This window comes from Ornithorhynchus anatinus, chromosome 3 (genome assembly GCF_004115215.2).
Source record: "Ornithorhynchus anatinus isolate Pmale09 chromosome 3, mOrnAna1.pri.v4, whole genome shotgun sequence".
NCBI lineage: Eukaryota > Metazoa > Chordata > Mammalia > Monotremata > Ornithorhynchidae > Ornithorhynchus > Ornithorhynchus anatinus.
The window spans coordinates 63,547,404-63,573,793 of NC_041730.1; the positions used below are offsets into that span (position 1 = coordinate 63,547,404).

Sequence of the window (26,390 nt, forward strand, 5' to 3'; positions counted from 1 at the left end):
GACGAACAATGTGATCCTGACCCTTCGAACTTAAGAGATACAGTGGTCTTTCTGGACAAGCCCTCCCGCAGAAAAAAGACCCACGTCCCCCTCCAGTGCAATATTTAAGCCAAGATTAATCAGGCCGCCGCCTCAAAAACAAAGTTCACTGAAGAAGCGGTGATTTCCAACTCAGCAAACAGTCAGAGAAGGAGAGTTTTCCAGCAAAAACAGTCAAGCCTGTTCAATGGTGTCCCGTCTCGAAAGCTGCCCGGTGTTTGCTTAGACCAGATACGCCAGGCCACTCAGACGGAGAAATACCGGAACATCAATAAACTACATTTCAGAAGGGATAGCATTCGATCCAAAAGAAATACGCCGCTGCTGCCCAAAGTCTGTTCCGACATTCCACTGCGGGTTTTTAGTCCAAACGTTGATCGTGGCCCCGAAGCCTTGTGAAACATAATGACTGTCATCGACATGCTACGGGGATGACACCGCGGGTCCGTCGCCTCAGCACCGCTCATTTTCTTGGCTCGGCCGGGAACCCCTTCCGGCGGAGCGGAGCTGCTGGGTGTGTTTGGAGGTCGGGGGGAGAGGGAACGCGCTCTGGGTGCCTTCCCATCGCAGCCTCGGGTGGGTCGAGGGGCACACCTGATCCGACAGGCCCGAAAACAGGACTTGGGAAGTAAGACCCCTCCCAGCTATTCAGAGGACCAAGATGGGAAAGCATGGCCTAGGGCTCGGCCTGTTGCTGGCCATCCTGGATGGATGCCTGCCCTTCACATGTTCCATCAGAACCCGGTCCCTACGGAAGTCAACGTGCTACATCCTGCCAAGGCAGGGGAAGTCAGTCAATCGATCATACGGCTGGTGAGCGCTCTAGTAGGTTGTTCTGTAAACCCTAAGTGCTCAAGAAATACCACTGATTGATTGAACGTACGAAGTACTATAATAAGTCCTGGAAAGAATTTGTGATTACTAATTACTGCCCCATGGAGACTCCGTATATAAAATGGGGAGCACAGGCCCAGAGAGGAAAAAAAGACAAGAACTGCAAGAAAACCAGGAAAGGGTGCAGGAAGAATTGGGCGCCCGATAAGTCTGTAGCATCTTTCTATGGCATCTTCCTTTCTTTCAAGAAGCAGCGTGGACTAGCGGAGAGAGCACGGCCCTGGAAGGCAGAAGAAACTGGGTTCTAATCCTGGCTCCACCGCTTTTCGGCTGTGTGACTTTGGGCAAGTCGCATTTAACTTTTCTGCACCTCAGTTACCTCACCTTACAGGAGGATTAAAAGGGGGATTATAACTGTGAGGCCCATGTAGGACAGGGACTGTGTTCAACCTGCTTAGCTTGCATCTACCCCAGCGCTTAGTGCAGTGCCTAGCACCTTGCAAGTGCTTAACAAATACCACAGTTATTTTGCAAAAAGTCCGGTTTGCTCTCCTGAAAGGCCACGTGTCCAGTTAACCGTGTGACTTGTGGGTGTCTTTTCATAGATTTGTCAAAGCTGCACTGAAAGCCATTTATGTACTTGTGTGGTGATTGGAGTTTATTTTCTTTCAGTCATAGACTAGCCCTTGTCTGGGTGTCTAGGGAAAAGAAGTGAGAGTTGGGAAGAAAGACGGGCACCAGAGATTGCCATCCTCTCTGCGGAACCCCTGCTCCGAAGGAAGGTGTGTTTGGGGTGTGGGAGGGAGTCTTCCTTTAGACCGACAGTAGCGTCAGGCCAAGCTGCGGCTTGGTACAGTTTGTGTCTGGCACCGCCAGACCTCTATAATATCAACAATACCAAAGCAAGAGAAAAACAGCAAAATTCTCTCCGTCCTATTTCGTCCTTCGAAAATCCAAATTTATTAGACTCGCATTTGAGGGGTTTTGAGCCTGAAACACCGATTGCCGTTTCTGGAATACTCTGTGTTAACCTCTGGAACTTCTCTCCAGACTCGGTTCAGCCAGGTTGGAGAAATTCAGACCTCTGAAAAGTGACTGAAGGGATTTATGTCAAATAAATTTACCCAGCCCCTGAGTCAGAGGTTTCCTTGAAAAATTGAATACAAACTCATACCCTCTTGAAAGTTATTTGCTCCTCCTCCCTCCCTTCTATTTCTCCAGCAAAATCTTCCAACAGTCAGAACTAGAAACAACTCAAAATCCAAAAGGCAGGCACACGGCTCAGATCCAAGTCACCTACAGGAACTGGATTGCTGTGCTGTTTGCACTCTCTCGCTCTCTGTCTCTGTCTCTGTCTCTCCCTCTCTCAACATCCTCATCACTGAGGCTCACAACTCAAAACCAAACACACTGGAAAACAAACACAGTTTGAATTTGCTGTGTCACCGGGGCATGTCTACAGCAGTCCTGTTTAGAAGGAAGGAAAACTGGCCCCGAGATTGCTCCAAATAGCCACTTGGAACACCAAAGGCATGGACTTGCTGATTTTGAAATGGACCACTTTATATTTCTGGCCTAAAAGCAGCTTTCTTTGAGGAAAGTGAATCATTTCCCTAGCCCTCACTATAGCACAACACACATAATCCACAGAGCAAAGGATTATCAAATGAATGTTCCATTCCATTTTCCTCATACACTTTATAAGGCTTTGCTTTAAAAAAGAATTCTGCAGAGAACAATAATTAAGGTCAAAGATGTATTTTAAAATCATCAAACCTCAATCACCCTCTACTCTCTTTTACATCAACCTAAGTTCCCCCACTCCCCCGCCTCTCCCCCAGTGTATGCCTCTCTTATTAGCAGAGTTATTCAACTACAGAGACCCTTCTGTTTTCTTTTTTGCATTTCTGAAAATTCCAACCTGTCTTTGTAAAAATGTATTGGAGTGGGCCCACTCTCCACATTAAGCCAACAGGCTGAAGCAGCTAGAAAACCCAGGGAGTCAGTGGGGGCAGGAGGGGGACGGAGGAGATGGAGGGGGGAGGTTCGGCCGTGGGCTCGATCCACAATTAAAGCCCATTTAGAATGTGACAAATTATGAATGAGAAAAAACTGCTTCTTGAATTCCTCCAGGCAAACCAGCACCCCAGAGAACAAGATCACTTTATAAAAGGAAAATGTTTGTTTAGCCCGCACATTAGGAAAGCCAGCCAGCTTCTCTTGAGTTAAACCAACAGCAGAAACTTTTCAAAACAGACCATTTCCCCTCCTTTCTCCTCTCCAGTCCCTTCCTGGAGCCGTCTCCTCCCTACCCCAGTCTGCGAGCTGAAGAAGAAGAAGAAGAAGAAGAAGGAATCGAAGAAGGAGAAGAAGAGGCAGCCGAATTCAAACCCACCTTTACGTCCCTCGATCTCCTTTCTCCAGCCCAGCGCCAATCATAAAACTCACTGGTTTGCTTTATATGAAATAAAGTGGTAAATCTGCTCATGGGTGTCTGCAGCAGCCTGGAGATTGTCATTGATTTGTGTGAGGAAAGTTAAGCCATCCAGGAGTGGTTGAGAGAATTCACTCCCACCACTCCCTCTAAACCAAAAGAATTTGGCAGTTAGCCCTTTGCGTCCACCTGTACTATTAAGCTCTAAGCACCATGTGGGACAAGTACCAATTTTACCAGGAGCTTTTCATGCTGCACTTTATAACAAGCAAATTAAGTTCTTTGAAAGGGAAAAGTAGAAATGAAAGCAGGATTTTTTTCTTCCCCCTGGGTCTCTCGTGCTCTCTCTTGCTCTCTATCATAAAACGCCTTACACCGTTTATCTAAAATAATGGACGGGTTGTGATTGTTTTATTCATTTTGGGATGTGTGTGTGTGTGTTTCATTTTTTAAAGGCCATTTCACTTCCATTTGCCTGAAACCTGAGCTCAATAAAATTACTGGAATTACATGTTTTCTCCTTAAAGATTCTGGGCATAACTTAACAAAATCAAACACAGCACAGTAGTAATTCGAATGGGTAAAAAACAGGAAAATGCCCTCAATGAGAAGAACACAGATGAGACCTTCTTCCAACAAAGGGTCACGACAAGCTACGTGATTCTGGGGATGCTAATTACAACCCCCTTCCCGAGATGAACTGAGGTGCAGGACTGGGTGGTGGTGGTGGAAATGGCTTTCCCGAGATCTAGGACCCGGATAACTGAACCGGGCTCTCAAGAGATGTTTTCTCCTCTGCGAGAGCAAATCATTCCAGGAAGGGGCTTTAGAAATGCCAAGAGCACAACACCTGATGCCAATTTCGGATGGGTATTACAAATTCTGCAAAAAGCTTTTCAGAAAGTTGCAGAGAATCTAACATTCTTCCTGAAGTTCACTCATCCTACACAGTTCCAGAAAACGCCCATGCTGTGGACTGTCATCCAAGGGTCTGGACTGGATGTCTTCTGAAATTCCCAAGACTCCAAGCAAGTCCCAGGCTTCATTCCACCTCTAAATTGCCCAGTCTCCTGGAAGAAGAGACATGATTTCTCTGGGTCTCAATCAATCAATCAATCCATGATTTTTACTGAGCACTTACTGTGTGCAGAACATTGTACTAAGTCCTTGAGAGAGTAATGGTAATAATAATAATAATGTTGGCATTTGTTAAGTGCTTACTATGTGCCAAGCACTGTTCTAAGTGCTGGGGTAGATACAAGGTAATCAGTTGTCCCAAGTAGGGCTCACAGTCTTCATCCCCATTTTACAGATGAGGTAAATGAGGCACAAAGAAGTGAAACTACTTGCCCAAGGTCACACAGCTGACAAGTGGAGGAGACGGGATTAGAACCCCCTGTTTAGACGATGAGCCCGTTATTGGGCAGGGACTGTCTCTATCTGTTGCCAAATTGTACATTCCAAGCGCTTAGTACAGTGGCCTGCACATAGTAAGCGCTCAATAAATACTACTGAATGAATGAACCTCTGCCTCCCAAGCCCACGCTCTTTCCACTAAGCCACACTGAGTACAATCTACCAAAGTTGGTAGAAATGTTCTCTGCCTACAAGGAGCTCTCAGGCTAGCGGGGAGACAGACATTAAACCAAATCACAGATATGCACATAAATGTTGTGGTGAGTAAAGGGTACAGATCCAAAGGCAAGGATGACGCGGAAGGAAGAGGGAGTAGGGGAAATGAGGGCTTAGTCGGAGATGCCCTCTTGAGGAGATGTGATTTTAATAGGGTTTTGAAGGTGGGGAGAGGGAAGGTCTGTTGGAATTGAAGAGGGAGGGAGTTTCAGGCAGGATTCAGGATGTGGGTGAGGGTTTGGTGGTGAGACAGAAGAGGTAGAGGCACAGTGAGTAGATTGGCTTTAGAGGAGTGAAGTCAGTGACGTGGGTCGTAGTAGGAAATAAGTGAGGTAGAAGAGCAGGGGGCAAGGTGACTGAACGCTTTAAAAGCAATGGTGAGGGGTTTCCCCACCTGGGCCACAGGGCTGGTCACACCACTGAATAATAATAACCATGATCATAATTGTGGCGTTTGTTAGGCGCTTAACTATGCGCCAGGCACTGTTCTAAGCTCTGGGGTAGATACAAGCAAATTAGGTGGGACACAGTCCCTGTCCCGCATGGGGTTCACAATCTTAATCCTCATTTGACATTTTAATCCGCTGGGTCTGAGGCACGGAGAAGTGAGGTGACTTGCCCAAGGTCACACAGCAGGCAAGTGGCAGATCCGGAATTAGAACCCAGGTCCTTCTGATTCCGGTGCCTGTGCTTTAACCACTAGGCCATGCTCCATCCCCTAACTGGAGCTTTCTGCTGCCTTCCCTTCTCTCACATCTCGAAGAAGATAATAATAATTACGGTATTTGTTATGCTTATTATGTGCTGAGCACTGTTCTAAGCACTGGGGTTGATACAGGGTAATCAGATCGTCCCACGTGAGGCTCACATTTTTTAATCCCCATTTTTACAGATGAGGTAACTGGATTAGAACCCACGACCTCTGACTCCCAAGCCCGGGCTCTTTCCACTACGCTACGCTGCTTCATATAGCCTCCATCTTTCTGCCCTTGAGGATCATAAATATGAATAGAAAATTGGAAAGAAATGGGGATGCGGTCCAGCAGAGGGCTGAGGAGTCAACCTTTCCAGTTCTCAAATCTGGTGAACAATAGACCAAGCGAAATATATATTTTTCAAATTTCTAAATCACAAAGACTTAATGGGAAAGGGACCTACATCTAACCAAAACAAGCACAGAATCCCTCATTAAAACCCAATTGAGTCCTGTGGTCCACTGCCGGTCAAATTCCTATGAAATTACCCCGATTTGGCAGTGAGGCGAGGACCAGAGTGCATAGAGTGGGAATTTTGCCAGTTGATGGCCATTCATTCTTTCAGTTATATTTGTTGAGTGCTTACTGTGTGCAGAGCACTGTACTGAACGCTTGGAAAGTACAATTCAACAGTAAAGAGAGACATTCCCTGCCCATACCAGGCATATAGTCTAGAAGAGGGGAGACAGATGTCAGAAAAAGTAAACAGCCATCAATATCAATAGAATTATAGATACGTACACTTCAAAACAAGTAATCGGGCATCAATACAAATGAATGGAATTATCGATATATACATTTGCCAGTCATCTCGGGGAGAGAGAAGGAGGGGCAGAGCTGATTCAAAAAGACCGAACGCCTCGGATTTCTCCTAAAAGAACCCAGCGCCACTGGACATGAGTTCATTCATTTGTTCATTCAATTGTATTTATTGAGCGCTTACTGTGTGCAGAGCACTGTACTAAGCGCTTGCAGTTCGATCGGCAGGGGCGGGAGAGGGGAAGACGGCCTACGCGGCGGCGTTTCCGAACACGCCTGCCGGTTTGCCTCCAAGACCGAAGAAAAACCACTCCTTTCTGCTTCTCCAGCTTCTGTGTTTTTAAGGAGTGCCTGGGTAAATTAGTAAGCAGAGCCTGTGTAAATGATACTCCTGGTCCCAGATAACCCGGAGGGAGAGCCTGGAATCTGTCCAGCAAACACCAGCCCAGTCCTGCACTGGACAGTAAATGTCACTCACTCCCCCTTAATCACTGTCTTTCCTGCTCCTGACACTCCTAGTGGAAACCTCCCTGGGTGGATGAACTGGAGGACCCCACCCCTCGCCCCCTCCCTTTTCACTCCTTCATTGGCAGTTCTTGTCTGGGAGCGGGGAAATGGACGTCAAAGAGACCTGGGTTGGGGAAGGAACGGCTGTGGGGGCGAGGGGGCGGGGGGGAGAGAGGGAGGAGGTGGAAAGGGATTATAAAAGAGTCACAAAGAAGAATAGTGAAGTCTCTGAATAAGATGGGGGCGTGTCTGTGTCACCGGAGACCAGCTAAAACGGCCTGCATTGTGGTAAGGCTGACCATGTTATTTCGGTTGAAGTCGGGGACACTGGGACCACATTATAAACTAGCCCACCTACCTATTCCCTCTCGGTGACTGTCAGAGTGGAGACGGCAGTTCTGTGGGTGAGGGGCGGCGTATGGGATACTACAAGTCCCAGAAGGCTGTCGATCAATGGTATTTATTGAGCGCTTACTGTGGGCAGAGCTCTGGAATCTAAGCCGAGAGTGTATCGCGCAGGCTGAGGCTGAGACGCGAAAGTCCCAGGCGTTCATCTGAAGTGGGGGTCAGTGAAATGGAGTCTGACCAGCTTAGCCCAATTCCACGACATTTGTACATTTTTCTAAAACTGCCCAAGACGGCCTACAAAAATCCAGGACCGTCCCAGCTAAATCAGGCTGTATGGTCGGCCTAATTATAGTAAATGGCATTGTCAGGCCAGGAGGTCCTGGAAGTGGGTTGACCCACGCCCTGTCCCTTCCTCCCCTCTGCATTTCCTCCAGTGACCGTGCAGTGAGGGTTTTAGTGTGCCAGGCACCTCACTTCCTGGGCAGGGAATGTGTCTACCCTTTCTGATACTCTCCCAAGCTCTCAGTACAGAGCTCTGCACCCAGTAAGTGCTTAGTAAATACGACTGATTAATCAAGGAGGAGAAGGAGGAAGGCTGGTGACTCGGATTAGTAGAAGCGGAGATCGGGCTTCCTGCCGTTCCACCCAAGGTCTCTTCAGGCTCCTCATTCCTTGCACATTAGAAGGAGGGCAAGGACCCTTCACCCAAGCAGAGCCCCGCCTGGCCCGAATGGTTCCTTTGCCGAGTTCTCACCCTGTCATCCACCAGTCCTCGTTGTTGTGAGAGTGGTAATAACCGTTGCAGTGACTGGGGGAAGGGGGCTAAAATGGCAATGGTGACCTGCATCCTCCACCATCTTGCCTCCAGAATGGACCAGCCCTGTCTCCCAGCTCTGGGGGTAGGGCCCTTTCGTCTGTGCTCTTGGGTGGGACAAAGGTGGCACAGGCCTTCCTCTTGGCAGGGTGATGGTCCAAGCCAGCACATGCCAGACTGGAGGTAACCTGTCTGGGAAGATTCCCAAGTTGTGCCTTCCCACCCTCTGGCTGGAAAGAGGGGGGCTTCAGGGGGATTTTTGCTCCGGAGTTTAGGGAAGGGGGTGGGAGCGTGACTGTGATGGTTTCCCCCAGCCACAATCTGCCTCAGGGATCTCTGCCTCTTGCACCATAGGGGGGCATCCTGAGGAATTGGGAGAGAGAGAATAGGGAAGCAGCACAGCCTAGTGGAAAGAGCCTAGGCCTCGGAGTCAGAGAACACGGGTTCATTCCGACTTGTTCATTCCAAGCGCTTAGTACAGTGCTCTGCACATAGTAAGCGCTCAATAAATACTATTGAAAGAAAGAAAGAAAATAATCCTAGCTCTGCCATTTGCTTGCTGTGCCACCTTGGGCAAGTCACTTTATTTCTCCCCCCATCACTTTGCTCATGGGGATAAAAAAAAAAAAAAACTGTTCTCCCCCTTACACTGTGGCACAGGGACTGTGCCTAATCTGCTTACATAATAATAATGTTGGTGTTTGTTAAGCGCTTACTCTGTGCAGAGCACTGTTCTAAGCGCTGGGTACATACAGGGTCATCAGGTTGTCCCACGTGGGGCTCACAGTCTTAATCCCCATTTTACAGATGAGGGAACTGAGGCACAGAGAAGTGAAGTGACTTGCCCAGAGTCAAACAGCTGCCAAGTGGCAGAGCCGGAATTCGAACCCATGACCTCTGGCTCCCAAGCCCGGGCTCTTTCCGCTGAGCCACGCCGCTTCTCCGCTTCTCTTACATGGTATCAACCCCAATGCCTGGCTCATAGTAAGCACTAAACATACGTTACAATTACTAGTATCTTTTCCCACTGTTCTGGGGAGCCATGGGATTGTTCAACACCCCAGAAATGGTGGATGACTCCCATGTCTAATTCCAATATTTAATCATACTAATACTAATAATTAAGGTATTTATTAAGCATCTATTGTGCACTGAAACACTGCTAAGTAAGATCTGGGGTGGATACGAGATAATCAGATTCTGATCTCAATCTCCATCTCGCAGTCGAGGCTCAGAGAAGTGAAGTGCTTAGAGAAGCAGCGTGGCTCAGTGGAAAGAGCACGGGCATTGGAGTCAGAGGTCATGAGTTCGAATCCCAGCTCTGCCACTTGTCAGCTGTGTGACCGTGGGCAAGTCACTTAACTTCTCGGTGCCTCAGTTACCTCATCTGTAAAATGGGGACTAAGACTGTGAGCCCCACGTGGGACATCCTGATTCCCCTGTGTCTACCCCAGCGCTTAGAACAGTACTCGGCACATAGTAAGCGCTTAACAAATACCAACATTAGATAGATAGATAAATGGATGGATAGATGGATAGACAGATTAGGTAGATAGATATAGATCATCTTCCCAATTTTCCACCAATGTGTTGTAGGACTCAGGTGAGACTTTGGAACCTCTTTGGCATCTCCGAGGCCTGCCATCCCTGCTTTCACTCCAGAACACAAGTCCACTCTTCAACTTGGTCCATGCCCATTACTGCATTGGAAAAGAAAAAACGGCAGGGACTTCACCCAAGTACAAGATGAGCGATCTATTAGCAAAACCTCCCTCTAACTCTGCTCGTCTTTAGAGGAGGGGAGAGGGGAGAAGAAGCATGATCTGGTGGAAAGAGCACGGGCATTGGAGTAAAAGATCTCATTCTAATCACAGCTCTGTCAGTTGCCTACTACGTGACCTTGGGCGAATCACTTGACTTTTCTGGGACTCAGTTTCCTCATCTGGACTGTACTAAGTGCTGGGGTACACACAAGGTGATCCGATTTGACACGGTTTCTGTCCCACTGTTCACAGCGTAAGAGGGAGGAAAAACAGATATATCCCCATTCTCCAATCAAGCAATCAGTGTTATTTTTTGGGTGTTTACTATGTGCACAGCAAGGCACTAAGCACTTGGGAGAGTACATACAACAGAATTAGCAATTTCCTGCCTGTTACCCTGAGAAAGAGGATGACCCCTGCAAGTCCAGAGCCACAGGACACCCTCATTCAAGAAATGGGCCAGACACAAGGCCAATCATCAAGCCTGCAGGACACACAGGACCAAGAACCTTAGGAGAAAAATCTACCCCAGACCAAGCCTGGAAAGTTGAGAGGGCAGGGTGGTAAAGGACATCAGTCATTGGGAAAACAGAATGGCAGTTGAAGAGGGCACCCCGCAGGGAGGACCCGAGACTTACCATTATTAAGAACAGTAATAATGGTATTTGTTAAGTGCTTTCTATGTGCCAGGCACTGTACTAAGCAGTGGGTTGATCAAATCGGGATGGACACAGTCCCTGTTCCACGTGGGGCTCACAGTCCTGACCCCCACTTTATGGATGAGGCAACTGAGGCAAAAAGAAGTGAAGTGACCTGCTCAAGGTCACACAGCAGACAAGTGGTGGAGCTGGCATTAGAACCCATGAGCTTCTAACTACCAAGCCTGTGCTCTATCCACTGTGCCATGCTGTTTCTCCAAGACTCACAGAATAAACCCACTGAACTCTCGATTTCCGCTCTTACGCTTTTCCCAGTCATCACCATCAGTGGTATTTATTGAGCATTTGTTGTGAGCAGAGCCCTGTACTAAACACTTGGAAGAGTACAGTGCAAGAGAGTTGTAATCAACTGGGAATTCCACCTACTTCTGTCTGGAATGTTCCTGTTCTTCCCTCTACTAAAGCAAACCACAGACTCCCCCGCCCCAAGGCTCTCCTAAAATATCCACCTTCTGCATGACTCCTTCCCCAGTTTATAACACCCATTCCGCTCTTCCCACCCACTAAATCGGTCATTCCATCCACTTCAGCTGCTTCAACTCTTCTGTCTATATCACAGCTTTTAGCACCAGTTTCTATTATTTTGGCTCCTGTACTTTACCTTGCAATATGCTCACGATCTTTGCTTGTCCCGTTAGATTCCAACGATTCTAATCAGGTTCTTGCCTTATTCTTTTGAAGCAGCGTGGCTCAGTGGAAAGAGCCCGGGCTTGGGAATCAGAGGTCATAGGTTCGAATCCCTGTTCTGCCACTTGTCAGCTGTGTGACTGTGGGCAAGCCACTTAACTTCTCTGTGCCTCAGTTCCCTCAGCTGTAAAATGGGATTAAGACTGTGAGCCTCACGTGGGACAGCCTGATTACCCTGTATCTACCCCAGCGCTTAGAACAGTGCTCTATACTGTTCTAATACACCAACATTATTATCGTTCTTCTCAGCACCTAATAATGGTATATTTTGTGTGGCATTTGTTAACTGCTTACTCTGTGTCAAATTCTGCTCTAAGCCCTGGGGTAGGTTCAAGTTAATTAGGTTAGACGCAGTCCCTGTCCCTTACGGGGCTCACAGTTTAAGTAGGAGGGAGAATAGGTATTTAATCCCCATTCTACAGTTGTGGTAACTGTGGCGCAGAGAAGTTAAGAAACTTGCCCAAGGTCACACAGCAAGCGATTAACAGAGCTGATATTAGAACAGAGGTCCTCAGACTCCAGGACCGTGCTCTTTCCACTAGGTTAAGCTACCTCTACTATCTGTTAAGCCCTCCCTATGTGCCTAGCGCTGTACTAAGCCCTGAAGTAGATATAAGATAATCAGATCGGACACAGTCCCTGTCCACGTAGGGGCTCCGCAGGCTGGGGATGGGATAAACGTTATCGCACCCCTGTTTTTCAAATGAGGAAATGGAGGCACAGAGAAGCGAAGTGAGCTGCCCACATGGTCACATAGGAGAAAAGTGACAGAGCTGGGTTTGGAACCCCATTCCTCTAACTCCCTTGTCCATGCTCTCTCCTCTAGGTCACCCTGCTTCTGTCATCTACTGTGGTTCCTTACAAAAGTAACCCTCACAAAATTCTGTCAGTGTTGTAGACTGTAAGGTTCCCTGTAGGCAGGGATCGCATCTACCAGCTCTGTTATACTATACTTTCCCAAGTGCTTAGTATAGTGCTCTGCACACAGTAAGTGCTCGACTGATGATGATGATATGGAAGACGATCCAGCTTCGCCCCCTGATCCCACCTATACATCCCCCTGCAAATTTTGAATTTAAGTTTCTGTTGCTTACACTTATGAACTTTTGCATCCTATGTCTTTATATTTTGTCCCTTTCATCCCCTTTTTTCTGCACATTTATGCAAAGCAGTCAATTCTATTTATTGCGTGCTTACTGTGTGCAGAGCATTGTACTAAGCGATTGGGAGAGGACAATATAACAATACAACTGACTCATTCCCTGGCCACGGTGAACTCATCTCATCTCCAGCCACGTGTAAGTCCTTGCGGACAGAGATCAGGTCTTGTTCTTCCTGCCACAGCTCCCCGCAGTAGTCCGGGGCCCGAGGACCGTATCTGCTCAGGGGTCTCGGTAGCACACAGAAGCAAAGGTCCCCGGAGTGACTTTCTCCAGGTGGAACAGGCAGGCCCATAAACCCGGTGACGTGCAGAGGCCGGAGTCAGGCGATCCAAGTTCCGACCTGTGCTCGCCGGCGGCTGGCACGGATCCCCCCGGGCACCCTAGATGGAGTTCTTCCCCATCGCTTAGTGGAGTGCTTTCCACACGGTAAGCGCTCCATAAATGCTACTGAATGAATGAATCACTGTTTTCCCCCACAAAAGAAAAACAAAATCACGACCGGCACCTTTCCTCTGGGGACCTCGAGGCTCCGAACAAGCCCTCGCTTGTCAGTGCTCCTAGCACACCTGCAGAATAGGTGGCGGGCGCTCACCGTCTTTTTTGGCAGCCAGAGAAACTGAGGCATAGACAGGAGAAGTGGCTTGCTCCGGGTCAAACAACAAAGCCGAGGCGGGGCTGGGGAAGACACCCATCTCCCCACCCTTGCCTTCCCCTCCCTATTCCGGGGGCATTCGAGGTGCTGCGGGCGGCAGCGGGGAGCCTAGAGGCTGGGAGCTTGGCTCAGCACTCGGGAACACTGCCAGGGATGTTCTCCCGGGTCCATTACCATCTGCATCCTAGGGAAATGGGATTCCCTGCTCCCTTCCTCTCCCTCTGCTGGGCACTGCCGGGACCTCTAAAGAGAGGGCTTTTCGGTTTGCTTAGCTAGTCCAGCCAGTCAACTGCTCCTATTTATTGAGTTCTTACTATGTGCAGAGCACTGTACTGAGCCGAGCCTGCCAAGGTGGGCCCCGAGACGCGGACACGCTTTGTTCCCCAGTTCTGACCTAGAATGGCCAGGTTTGCTGCCACCCAACTTGGTACTGTGCCCCTCGCCCGACTGCTCTCCCATAGTGGTTCGCAGGCCCAAAAACCTGAGGGAAAAAGTGGCTGGTCCTTTTCTCTAACCCTCCAAAACTCAATTTTTCTTGTCTCCCCATCCTATAGCTTTGATAATGGTAGGTGAGGACAGGGTTGGTGTTTGGGGGAAGTGAACCAGGCCGGGAGAATGGTACGAGGTGGGAATTGACCTCAGCTAGGATCTCTCCGTGATACGTGGAGAACCTCAAACTCTGGATTCCCGAGAAGCCACCCGGGGTCACTCCAAGGGCTCAAGAGCTACCTCTTACCCCCTCACAGTACTTGTTTGTAAGTCTTTTCCTATCAAAGTCAGAAAGGCAGCGTAGCCTAGTGGATAGGGCATGGTCCTGGGGGTCATGGATCATGGGTTCTAATTCTGGCTCTGCCGAATTAGTCACTTCTAAATCATTTCTCCGTGCCTCTTACCTTATGGGGATTAAGACTATCCCAGGCCCGTGCTCTACCCACTAGGCCAAATCCTCCCACCAGATCTTCCCTTGAAAGACTGTTCTGGGACCTTTGTCATGTTAGAGCTGCGCAAAGTCCTCTCTGCAAGGGTACCAACCTGCTCTTTATTCATTTAAATGGAGTCAGCATCCAGTGCTCTCTAGGGGGAATGTGCTCACTCTAGAGTGAATGGGGACTCTACAGTCAATAAAAGACCAGCCCGCTGAGGCCACACTGAAAGAGAGAGGCAGTTTGGTCTCATGGAGGGTGTTCCAATCTTTTAAGAACCTGTCACTTTGTCCCAGTTTCTTTGAAATCCAGGAAAGATCTCTTTCTGTATTTTTTTCGGTGATTTTTTTTTCTTTGAAACAGGAGGGATTCTGTGAAAAGACAGAAGTTGTTTACAGCTCTTAAATTCCTGCATAATTTCATTTAAAATGTAAGATGGAGGAATCAACCCAAAACATGGCAAGAGTCTAGTGGGCCCTCACATAGAAGAGTAGGACTCGGTGTTCCTGAGGGCACTGGGAAAGCCGTTCCACCAACTGTCTTTGCCTTGTATTTCCTCCCCTACCTTAAAATCCAGGTTGAGAATTTGGGGAAGACAATGTCCAGGTGTATACACGGAAAGGGCAGAGGAGATCTGACAGTGCACCGCCCCCACCCCTCTCCCCAATTCCATCCCCGTCACCTTATCCCAGCACCATTCCTCATTCCCCTCCTCCTGCACTTGCCCCCATCGGCTCATTCCCATCCAACCCCTCCCCACCTCTAGCACCATTCCCTCCCCCTGCAATTCCACCACAGCCTCATCCAAGTGTGGTACTCTGGCTCCATTATGGAAAAATCTTCCTTAATAATAATAATAATGATAATTACAGTATTTGTTAAGTGCTTACTATGTGCAAACCACTTTACTAAGCACTGGGATAGATACAAGGTAATCAGGGTGTCCCATGTGGGCCTAATCCTCATTTTACAGATGTGGTAACTGAGGACCAGAAAGGTTAAGAGGCTTGCCCAAGGTCATACAAGAGATAAGTGGCAGAGCTGGGATTAGAACCCATGTCCTTTGACTCCCAAGCCCGTGTCCTTGCCACTAAGCCATGCCGCCTCCCTTCATCTATGACGCATTTCTGACCCAGTCAATGCTTCTTTTTGCCATCAGTCAATTGTATTTAGCGAGTGCTTACTGTGTGCAGAGCACTGTATCAAGTGCTTGGGAGAGTACCATTTAACAATAAACAGGCTCATTCCCTGCCCACGATGAACTTACAGTCTAGAGGGGCAGACAGACATTAGTATAAATAAATAAATTACAGATATTTGCTGTGGGGCCGGAATGTAGGGATGAGTAAAGACAGCAAGTCAGGGTGATGCACAAGGGGGTGGGAGAAGAGGAAAGGAGGGCTTAGTCAGGGAAGGCCACTTGAAGGAGATGTGCCTTCAATGCGGCTTTGAAGGGAGACAGTAAACCTGGCTCTCCCCAGATGACAGTCTCCCCTGATGCTCTCTATAGAGGGGGGACTCATCTTCACCCACTCCCCCAGACTCACATGGGAAACGGGGAGGAGTCGGTTTCCTTCTTGCTCCCGAGTGCTGCTTTTGCACCATTCCACCTCCCCCATCCCTCTTTTCCTTCCTTTGAAAACCCATATCGTCCATCTCTACCACCCACTCCAGATACTAGTCACGTTCATCTACCACCACCACTTAGGCCTCCCACTCCAACATTTTGAACCATTTTCATCCCTTTCTCACATTCCTTCTTCCTTTCCCCATCCCTACACAGATCCTTGGGGACTTCAATATCCATACAGATGTTCCCGACAACGCTTCCGCTGCCCACTTTCTATCACTTCTCTAAACCACTGACCTCCTGCTCCACCCCACCTCACCCACTCACCGAGTTGAACTCATTCAAACTCATCATCTCTAGTCACCGTACAATCTCTACTCTCACCCAAACTGAAATCTCTCTTCCAACCACAACCTCTTCACACGTCTTCTCTCCCACACACACCCTCCCCACAAATTTGTCCTGTTCCCCTACAGAGACCTCCAATCTTTTGACCCTATCCGATTTTTCTTAAATCATCATGCTCCATTTAGTTTTCATACCCAAACTACTTTCCACTGACGATCAAATTGATGCTCTCAGCGCCACCCTCTCTAGTGAACTCAACTTATTCGCTCACCTATCCCTTTCTCAACCTGGTAACGTTTGGACCCACGTCCCTGAATCGCCTCCACAAGTCTGCTTACTTCTCTCCTGTGCATGAGCCACAGAGCACTGCTGGCAGAAATCTAGCTATCAGACCAACATCATCCACCTCAACTTCATCCTTGCGTGCTTTAACTCTGCCCTCTTCTCTGTCTGGAAAAATGATTTCTCCATCCTCATTGACACCCAAGCCCATTACCTTTGCCAATTAAGAAAATTTGAACTGTTCAGGGTGATCTCCCTAAAATCTCCCCTCTTCCTCTCTGGCCCCTTCCTCTTCCTGCCCCTTCTTCAACTGTGCCATCTTTCCCAATAGTATCTCAAGGATCCCGGTGCACCTTATCAAAGCATTACCTCTCCCTTCTTCTCTTCTTGTTCCCTCCCTGACCACCATCGTCAACTGTTTGGTCTCCAAGTGCTATTTCTCCACTGCTTTCAAACATGTTCACGTCTCTCCTGTACTACAGAAAACCCTGCCTTTACTCCACTGTTCCCTCCTGTTAACGCCCCCCCCTTCCTTCTAACATTCCTCTCCAAACTCCTTGAGCGAGTTGTCTACACTGGCTGTCTCCAGTTCCTCTCTTCCAGTTCTCTCCTGGACCTCCTCCTAACTGGCTTCTGTTGCCTTCACTCCACAGAAGCAGCCCTCTCAAAGGTCACCAATGATCACCTTGTGAAATGCAAAGGCAATCCATGCTAATCCTCCTCAAACTCTCAGCTGCCTTTGACATTGGAAATATTACCCAACTTTGGCTTCTCTCTCACTGTCCTCTCCTGGTTCTCTCATCTCTCTGGCTGTTAATTCTCAGTCTCTTTCACAGGTTCTTCCACACATTCCCACCCCCTAGCTGTGAGAGCACCTCTAGGTTCAGTTCTGGGTCTCCTCCTTTTCTCCATCTACATTCACTTCCTTGGAGAACTCATTCACTGTTTCAACTACCACCTCTATGCAGTTGATTCTCAAAACTACATCTCCAGCTCTGATCACTCTCCTTCTCTGCATTTTCACATTTCCTCCTTCCTTCAGGACGTCTCTACTTGGAATAAGACCGTAAGCTCATCCTCTAGACTCTGAGCTTCTTGTGGGCAGAGAATGTGTCTACCGACTCTGTTAGACTGTACTCTCCCAAGTGCTTAGTTCAGTGTTCTGCACACAGCAGGCACTCAATAAATATCATTGACTGATAGATAACCTAATAGAGAAGTAGCGTGGCCTAGTGGATAGAGCGTGGGCCTGGAAGTCAGAAGGACTTGGGTTCTAATCCTGGCTCTGCCACCTGTCTGCTGTGTGATCTCGGGCAAGTCACTTCATTTCTCTGTGACTCAGTTGCCTCACCTGTAAAATGGAGATTAAGACTGCGAGCCCCACGTGGGACACGACTTTGTCCAACCTGGATAACTTGTAGCTACCCCAGTGCTTAGAGCAATGCTTGGCATACAGTAAAGGCTTAACAAATACCATCATTATTTTTAGCGTTATTAATAAGATTGACCAGTGAGGCCTTGGAATGCCTTCATCTCACTGATGTGGAGGCACATAGTAAGCACTTAAGAAATATCATTTAAAAAAACAAAAAAGAAGGTAACGGAGGTCAGAGAGGTTAAATGACTTGCCTAAAGCCTTCCAGCAAATTTCCAGCAAGACCACGACAAGGACTCAGCTTTTCTGACGCCCAGGTCCAACATTCTTTCCACTGGGATCACACACTGCACCATTTGCCCATTTCCCTCGGTCTGGATAGGCAGAGAAAAAGAGTCTGAAGCAAGATCCATGGAATCGGATGTCAGAAACGATCTGAGGGACTCCACAATACCTAGCTAGAGATACCAACCACCAAAATTCCTCTCCGGGAAGAGGTTTCTCCTGATTTAGTTCTCCTGAGGACTGGGAGCTTTCAGTTTACGGAGAGCACTCTGGCCCCTCGGCTAGGTATTAAAGGACTCATGTAATAATAATAATAATGATAATGTTGGTATTTGTTAAGCGCTTACTATGTGCAGAGCACTGTTCTAAGTGCTGGGATAGATACAGGGTCATCAGGTTGTCCCACGTGAGGCTCTCAGTTTTAATCTCCATTTTACAGATGAGGGAACTGAGGCACAGAGAAGCTAAGTGACTTGCCCACAGTCACACAGCTGACAAGTGGCAGAGCCGGGATTAGAACCGGTGACCTTTGACTGCCAAAAGCCCGGGCTCATTCCACCAAGCCACGCTGCTTCTCCGTGAAGTGAAAAGCATCAGTTTCATAGCACCCCCACCCATAATACCATTGTATTATGGGGTAATGGCTGCAAAGGAGTATCCTAGGGCAGAGTCATTGCAGTGTTAAAACAGATGGTTTTACACCTCTAGACGGTAAGCTTTTTTTTTAATGGAATCTGTCAAGTGTTTATTATGTGCCAGACACTGTACTAAGCACTTGTGTAGATACAAACTAATCAGGTTGGACACAATCTAATTTTAATCCCCATTTTACAGATGAGGTAACCAAGGCACAGAGAAGTGAAGTGATTTGCCCAAGGTCACACAGCAGGCTGTGGTGGAACCAGGATTAGAACTCAGGTTCGCTGACTCCCAAACCTGTGCTCTTATCATCAGGCCAAGCGACTTCTCTTGTAGACAGGGAATGTGTCTTCCAATTGTACATTCCAAGCAATTAGTACAGTGCTCTGCACATAGTAAGCGCTCAATAAATACTACTGAACGAACGAATGAACTCTGTTGTAGTGTACTCTCTCAGGAGCTCACTACAGGACTCTGCCAACAGTAAGCGCTCCATAAATACCACTGAATGATCAATTTAGAAGGTGCTGCCTGGCTGAGTCCCATCTGATCTTCTTGAATCTACCCCGACATTCAGCACCGTGCTTGGCAAGGAATAGGCATTTATTAAATTCTATCATTACGATAATCAGGCAGGGTTGACATCTATTATCTCCATTATACTCTCCCAAACACTTAGTATATCCCTCTACACGGAGTAAGTGTTTAATAAGAATACTGATTTCTTGATGATAATAATAGCAGTGGTATTTGTTAAATACTTTCTACATATCAAGCACTGTATTAGGTACTGGGGTAGATACAAAGTACTCAGGTCAGAAACGGTCCCTGTCCCCAACCAGGGTTCACATTTTTAGTATAAGGAAGAACAGGCCCTGAATTCCTATTTTACAGAAGAGGAAACTGGGGAACTGAGAAGTTAATTGTCTTGCCCTTATCAAGCAGCAGGCAAGTGGTAGAGTTGGGATGAGAACCCAGGTCCTCTGACTCCCAGTCCCATGCTCTTTCCAAGAGGCCGTGGCTCAGTGGAAAGAGCACGGGCTTTGGAGTCAGAGGTCATGGGTTTGAATCCCGGCTCTGCCACTCGTCAGCTGTGTGACTGTGGGCAAGTCACTTAACTTCTCTGTGCCTCAGTTACCTCATCTGTAAAATGGGGATTAAGACTGTGAGCCCCACATGGGACAACCTGATTCCCCTGTGTCTACTTGATTCTATTTAGTCTTGATTCTATTTAGTTGCCATTGCTTTTACGAGATGTTATTCCCCTTGACTCTATTTACTGCCATTGTTCTCGTCTGTCTGTCTCCCCCGATTAGACTGTAAGCCCATCAAAGGGCAGGGACTGTCTCTATCTGTTGCCGACTTGTTCATTCCAAGCGCTTAGTACAGTGCTCTGCATATAGTAAGCGCTCAATAAATACTATTGAATGAAATACTATTGAATGAATACCCCAGCGCTTTGAACAGTGCTCTGCACATAGGAAGTGCTTAACAAATACCAACATTATTATTATTATTAGGCCATGCTGCTTGATAATCGCCTGACGCTAGCTTCTCAGCTTCCTCCCCAAGTCAGACTCCCATCTGAACAAAACCTTCCAGCTTGGGTGCCAGAGGAGTAGCTCTATAAGTAGCTATATGTCTTTGCATTCAAAATGGTGTTTTTCTCGGATCCCGGTCTCTTTCCTTCAATTTCATGCCAAGCATAAGTTATGACAAGGTGGATTATTATGGCTAATATAATGCAGTCACCTTCCCCGGTGAGACATCACCCTGCCTTGCAAGCATCTTCCTTAAACCTGTAAGCTATTCTCTCTCTACCTCGCTTCAAGCCTCTCTTCTCTCTCTGCCACCATTTACTATTCCATTTCCTACGTGCATTAGGCCTTTCTGCCTCAATCTTTGCAAAATACAACCAGTGGAAGACACAAGCCGCCTAGTACTACATTCTTCCTAATAAGATAAATGAAAAATCCTCCAAGCTAGGTTTGGAAGATGGAAAGAAACATAAAAGCAGCCGACAAACAGTTCCATGTTAATATATCTGAACTAGATATTATTTATTGTTTCGTTAGCATTTATATGACCCTTTATATCTTCAAAGGGTTTTAATTAGACCTTCTTCCCCATTCCAGGATAAGCTCAGGTCCAACACAGATCATTTCATTTTTGTTGTAATCTCCTTATACTCCATTAATCTTCATCTGGCTTCCATCGGCTATGTGTATCCCACAGGTTTAATCTAGGTCCCTGCTGTATTTTTCAGATTTAGTGCTCGGTGTCTTCGTAACTTCAAGTTCGGTCTGAACATCGGATGAACGAACCGCGGCCGCCGCCTCTGATGGAATTCGGATTCCGTCTCCTCAGTTCTTCCCGCTTTCCTTCCCTCAGCTGGTGGAAGTCACAGAGGGGCCCCAGGAGTGATATAAAGAAAGCAAATCAAAGAGCCAAAATGCATATTAAAAGTTCACGAGATCTCTGGGGAAAGCCAGTTCCAGTTGTAGAGGCAGGGTAGAAATTCAAAGGCCAGTCCCGTTCACATGGACTTCTTGCTAGGCCTGGGAATCTCCTCTGTTGGAAGATTTTATGCTGAAACACCTTCTATTCCACGGGGCAGGCCCTGGTGGGACCTCAGCCGGAGCAAGGAGATGAAGGGGAAAAAGCTCTGTGACCGCAGACCAAGTAGGGGTTTGGGGGCCTGTAGGGGAAAGCACCTCCTCTGTCTCATCTCTGACTCTCAGAGAGCCTCACTTTTATTTTCCCAATCTGGTTGAATCAGACTTTTCACAGAATGAGCAAATCCTGCTCAAGAAAGTGCTACATCTCCAGCTCTAATCTCTCTCCTTCTCTGCAGCCTCACATTTCCTCCTGCCTTCGAGACATCCCTACGTGGACGTCCCTCCGACTTCTCAAATTTAACGTGTCTGAAAGAGAACTCCTTATCTTCCCACTCAAATCCTGCCCTCCTCCTGACTTTCCCATCACTGTAGACAGCACCATCATCCTTCCTGTCTCACAAGCCCATAACCTCAGCCATTATCCTTGACTCCTCTTTCTCATTCAACTCACATATTCAATCCATCACTAAATTCTGTCTGTTTGACCTTCACAACATCACTAAAATCTGCCCTTTCCTCTCTATCCAAACTGCTACCGTGTTAATCCAATTGTTTACCCTACCCTGCCTCGATTACTCTATCAGCCTCCTTGCTGACTTCCCTGCTTCCTGTCTCACCCCATTCCAGTCCATATTTCACTCTGTTGCCCAGATCATTTATCTACAAAAACATTCGGTCCATATTTCCCACTCCAGAACCTCCAGTGGTCACCCATCCACCTCTGCATGAAACAGAAACTCCTCACCATTGGCTTTAAAGCACTCAATCACCTTACCCCTCCTATCCCACCTCGCTACTCTCCTACTACCGTCCAGCCCACACACTGTGCTCCTCTAATGCCAACCTACTCTTTAAACCTCAGTCTCCTCTATGTTGCCACTGACCACTTGCCCAAAGCCTGCCTCTGGCCTGATATGCCCTCCCTCTTCATATCCAATGGACGATCACTCTCCTTATCTTCAGAACCTTATTGAAAGCACATCTCCTCCAAGAAGCCTTCCCAGACTAGGCCCTCATTTCTTCTCCCACTCTCTTTCATGTTGCCCTTGCACCCTTTGAATTTGCACCCTTTATTCACCCCTCCCTCAGCCCCACAGCACTTATGTACATATGCCTAATTTGTTTATATTAATGTCTGTCTCCCCTTATTGACTGTATACTTGTTGTGGGCAAGAAACGTGTTTATGAACTCTGTTTTACTGTATCCTCCCAAGCGCTTAATAAGGGCTCAAAAAATAGGATTGATTGAGTCATTAATGCACCTAATTAATGTCAGCTTGTTCCTTTCAGGTTGCTAAGGGGGCACCTGGGTATTTTTGAGTGTCATTAGTGGCCGCCCTAGTTGTCAGTGTCAGCATTTTCCTGCAATCCTGGAGGTTCTCTAACATAGCAGCCCTGAACTCCCTTTTGGCAGAGGACGGGGCGGGGGGTAAAGGTTAATGGAGAAAACAGCTCCACCCTTCCCCCCACATCCACCCACCCCCGCCGCCTCCCATCCCTTCTCTGTGCCTCAGTTACCTCATCGGTAAAATAGGGATTAAGACTGTCAGCCCTGGGACGGGGACTGTGTCCAAGCTGATTAACTTGTATCTATCCCAGCGCTTAGCACATTGCCTGACATGTAGTAAGCACTTAACAAATACCATAGAAAAGTGTGTTTTTGAGTGCACCCAACCATTAATCACGTACTTGGGGACAGAACCATGAATAATTGAAATTCATAGGTCTAACTTGATACACCCTCTGCTCCCTCTTATTGTCTGACTTTGAGTCAGCTAAGCCCTTTCCCCAGGTGACTTATTAAGGAACTAAACTGATGAAACAATCAACTAAGGCATCAATCATATTTATTGAGCACTTACTGTGTGCACTTGGGAGAGTACAACGTAACACATTACCTACCCACAACAAGCTTACATTCTATAGGATGACCTTAAAGTCTAGAGAATGGTGTAGAAACAGTCTAGAAACTGATGATCTCCACTCTCTCCCACCTCCTCATCTTTTGATGGAGGAATTGAAGAGTAAAGGAAATGACCAAAAGGCCTAGTGGATAGATCACCGTCCTGGGAATCAGAAGGACCTGGGTTCTAATCCCAGCTCCACCACTTGTCTGCTGTGTGACTTTGCTCCACCACTTCTCTGGGCCTCCGTTACCTCATCTGTAAAATGAGGATCCAGTCCTTATTTCACTCTGCTGCCTGGATCATTTTTCTACAAAAACATTCAGGACATGTCAACCCGTTCCTCAAAAAACTCTAATGGTTGCCCATCCACCTCCGCATCAAACAAAAACTCCTCACTATTGGCTTTAAAGCTCTCCACCACCATGACCCCTCTTACCTCAGCTTGCTTCTCTCCTACAAGCCAGCCCTCACACTTGGCTCCTCTAGTGCTAACCTTCTCACTGTGCCTTGATCTCACCTGTCTTGTCACTAACCCCCAGCCCATGTCCAGCCTCTAGCCTGAAACACCCTACCTTCTAAAATAAGACAGACAATTACTCTCCCCACCCCTTCAAAGCCTTATTGAAGGCAGAATCTCCTCCAAGAGGCTTTCCCTGACTAAGCCCCGCTATTTCTCATCTCCCACTCCCTTCTGTGTCGTCCAGACTTGCTCCCTCTGCTCTTCCCCACTCCCAGTCCCACAACTTTTATGTAAATATCTGTAATTTGATTTATTTGTATTGATGTCTGTCTCCCCCCTCTAGACTGTAAGCTCATTGTGGGCAGGGAATGTGACTGTTTACTGTTGCATTGTACTCTCCCAAGCACTTAGTACAGTGCTCTGCACATAGTAAATGCTCAATAAGTACGACTGAATGAATAAATGAATGAATGAATATGGGACAGGGACTTTGTCCAATTAAATTGCAAATACCCCAGTGTTTAATACAGTGCTTGGTACACAGTAAGCACTTAATAAATACCAAAATTATTATTACCTGAGGGTATATAATGAACCCTTGAATAATGAATTGCCACTCTAAGTTGTCATGGGCAGGGAGCGTGCCTACCAACTCAGAGTTACTGTACTCTCCCAAGTGCTCAATCTTGTCTTGTTTTATGCCGTTGAGTCATTTCTGACCCATAGCGACACCACGGACACATCTCCCCAAGAATGCCCCGCTTTCCATCTGCAGTCATTCTGGTAGCATATCCATAGAGTTTTCTTGGTAAAAAACCAGAAGTGGTTTACCATTGCTGCCATCCGCCCAGTGAACTTGAATCTCCGCCCTTGACTCTCTCCCGTGCCACCGCTGCCCAGCATGTATGAGTTTTGACTTGTAGCAGATAACCTTCCACTCGCTAGCCACTGGCCAAGCTAGGAATGGAATGGGTAGATCTCTGCTGGATTGTTCCTCTCGTACCCGAGACTGGTAGAGGACTGGAAACTCTCCAAGTGCATCCCTGAGAGGGGAAGTGCTCAATACAGAGCACCAGTGACGATGATGATAAGCCGTCTAGGATCTCCTATCCCAAATGAAGTCAGATCTGGGGCCCTCACTTTCCCAAGGAAATGCCTAGGCCACACCCACATGGATACCTGCAGGAGCCAACATGTCTTTGCAAGGAGGTACAGTCTTTAAGATGTTAGGTGCATCTAATGCATGAACAACTTTCAGAATAATTCATTATTCACACCTGGCACTCCCTAGTCTGGCAAACTCAGAATTAGTCTTGCATCCAAATTTATGGGCATTTGAAAATCTGAGCTGGGACGGACTAGAAATGCAGACGCTGTTGCTCCGGGTAATGTCGCTGAATACACACCTCTGTGGTAAACTACCGTGGGAAGCCCCAAATGCAAAAGAATTAGTTGAAGTCCAAAGTTTATCCTCTTGTGTTCCAAAACAAGCATTTCCCCTCTGTGACTCGCTGAATAATGGTTTCCAGAGGAACAAGCCTCCCCCAAACTCCTGCAAGAATATGTGGATTCTTTTTCTTCATGGCCTATGTTAACCGCTTATTATGTGTTAAACCCTGGGGTAGGTACAAATTAATTAGGTCAGGCACAGTCCCTGTCCTGTGTGGGGTTCACAGTGTTAGTAGGAGGGAGAACAGGAATTGAATCCCCATTATACACTTGAGGGAAGTGAGTCTGAGAGAAGCTGAATGATTGGTCCAAGGTCACGTAGGAAACAAATGGCAGTTTCAGGATTGGAACCCAGGTCCTCTGACTCTCAAACCCGTACTCTTTCCACTAGACCATGCTACTTCCCAATTTAAGGAGAACAAACCTAGGGCAATCGTGACAAGGGCATTCTCTGTCCTAAGCAGGGAGCAGGGCTACCAGTTGGCCGAGGAGCTCCAAGCCCTTCTTGACGGCAAACTCACCAACCTCGGTCACCAATCCCATATGGCACCTCGCCACAACCTCCTCCCATCCAAATGGGGACTGGAGCAACAGGAGGCTTGCACAAGATTTTTCTAGAGAGAAGAATGCTACTGAGAGCTCACCTCCTCCAAGAGGCCTTCCCAGACTGAGCTTCCCCTTTTCCCTCTGCTGCCTCTCTACCTCCCACCTTCACCTCCCCTCAGCTAAGCCCCCTTCCCCCCCCCCTTTCCCTCTGCTCCTCCCCCCTCTCCCTTCCCCTCCCCTCAGCACTGTGCTCGTCCACTCATTTGTTTATATTTTTATTACCCCATTTATTTTGTTAATGAGATGTACTTCACCTTGATTCTATTTATTGCTATTGCTTTAATGAGATGTACATCTCCTTGATTCTATTTATTGCTATTGTTTTTGTCTGTCCGTCTCCCCCGATTAGACTGTAAGCCCATCAATGGGAAGGGACTGTCTCTATCTGTTGCCGATTTGTCCATTCCAAGCGCTTAGTACGGTGCTCTGCACATAGTAAGCGCTCAATAAATACTATTGAATGAATGAATGAATGGAAAATCATCATAATAATGATAGTAATAACTGTGATATTTCTTAAGGGTAGATTCTAAGAACCATGCTAAATATCGGGGGAGATACAATATAATCAGCTCAGACACGGTCTGTCCCATGTGGGTTGCACAGTCTTACGGGAGAGAGAGAACAGATATTTAATCCGCATTTTACAGGGGAGGAAACTGAAGCACAGAGAAACTAGACAGCCATTAAAATAAATTGCAGACAGGATAGGGTTTGTACCTAAGTGCTGTGTGTTTGCAGGTTAAACACTTACGTGCTTTGTGGGGCCAGACTCAAGTGCATAGGTGGACAGGGAATGTGTCTACTAACTCTATTATATTG

At 47.3% G+C, this 26,390-nt stretch overlaps 1 protein-coding gene and 1 non-coding gene across 4 annotated transcripts in view; both read right to left on the reverse strand.

Annotated features, from left to right (window-relative positions):
• Nucleotides 1-26,390, reverse strand: part of ZBTB7C (zinc finger and BTB domain containing 7C) — a 312,607-nt gene that overhangs the window by 116,545 nt on the left and 169,672 nt on the right. The window contains exon 1 of one of the 3 annotated variants that reach the window (XM_029061808.2): nt 3,269-3,391. The exons of the other annotated variants lie outside the window; for them this stretch is intronic. The gene's annotated coding sequence lies outside the window, so the exon portion shown is untranslated. Of the gene's footprint in view, nt 1-3,268; nt 3,392-26,390 lie in introns of those variants that run through there. 3 annotated transcript variants of the gene reach the window in all.
• LOC114810363 lies at nt 24,429-24,566 on the reverse strand. The gene has a single exon (XR_003758064.1). It is a non-coding gene; the product is annotated as a small nucleolar RNA SNORA7 (small nucleolar RNA).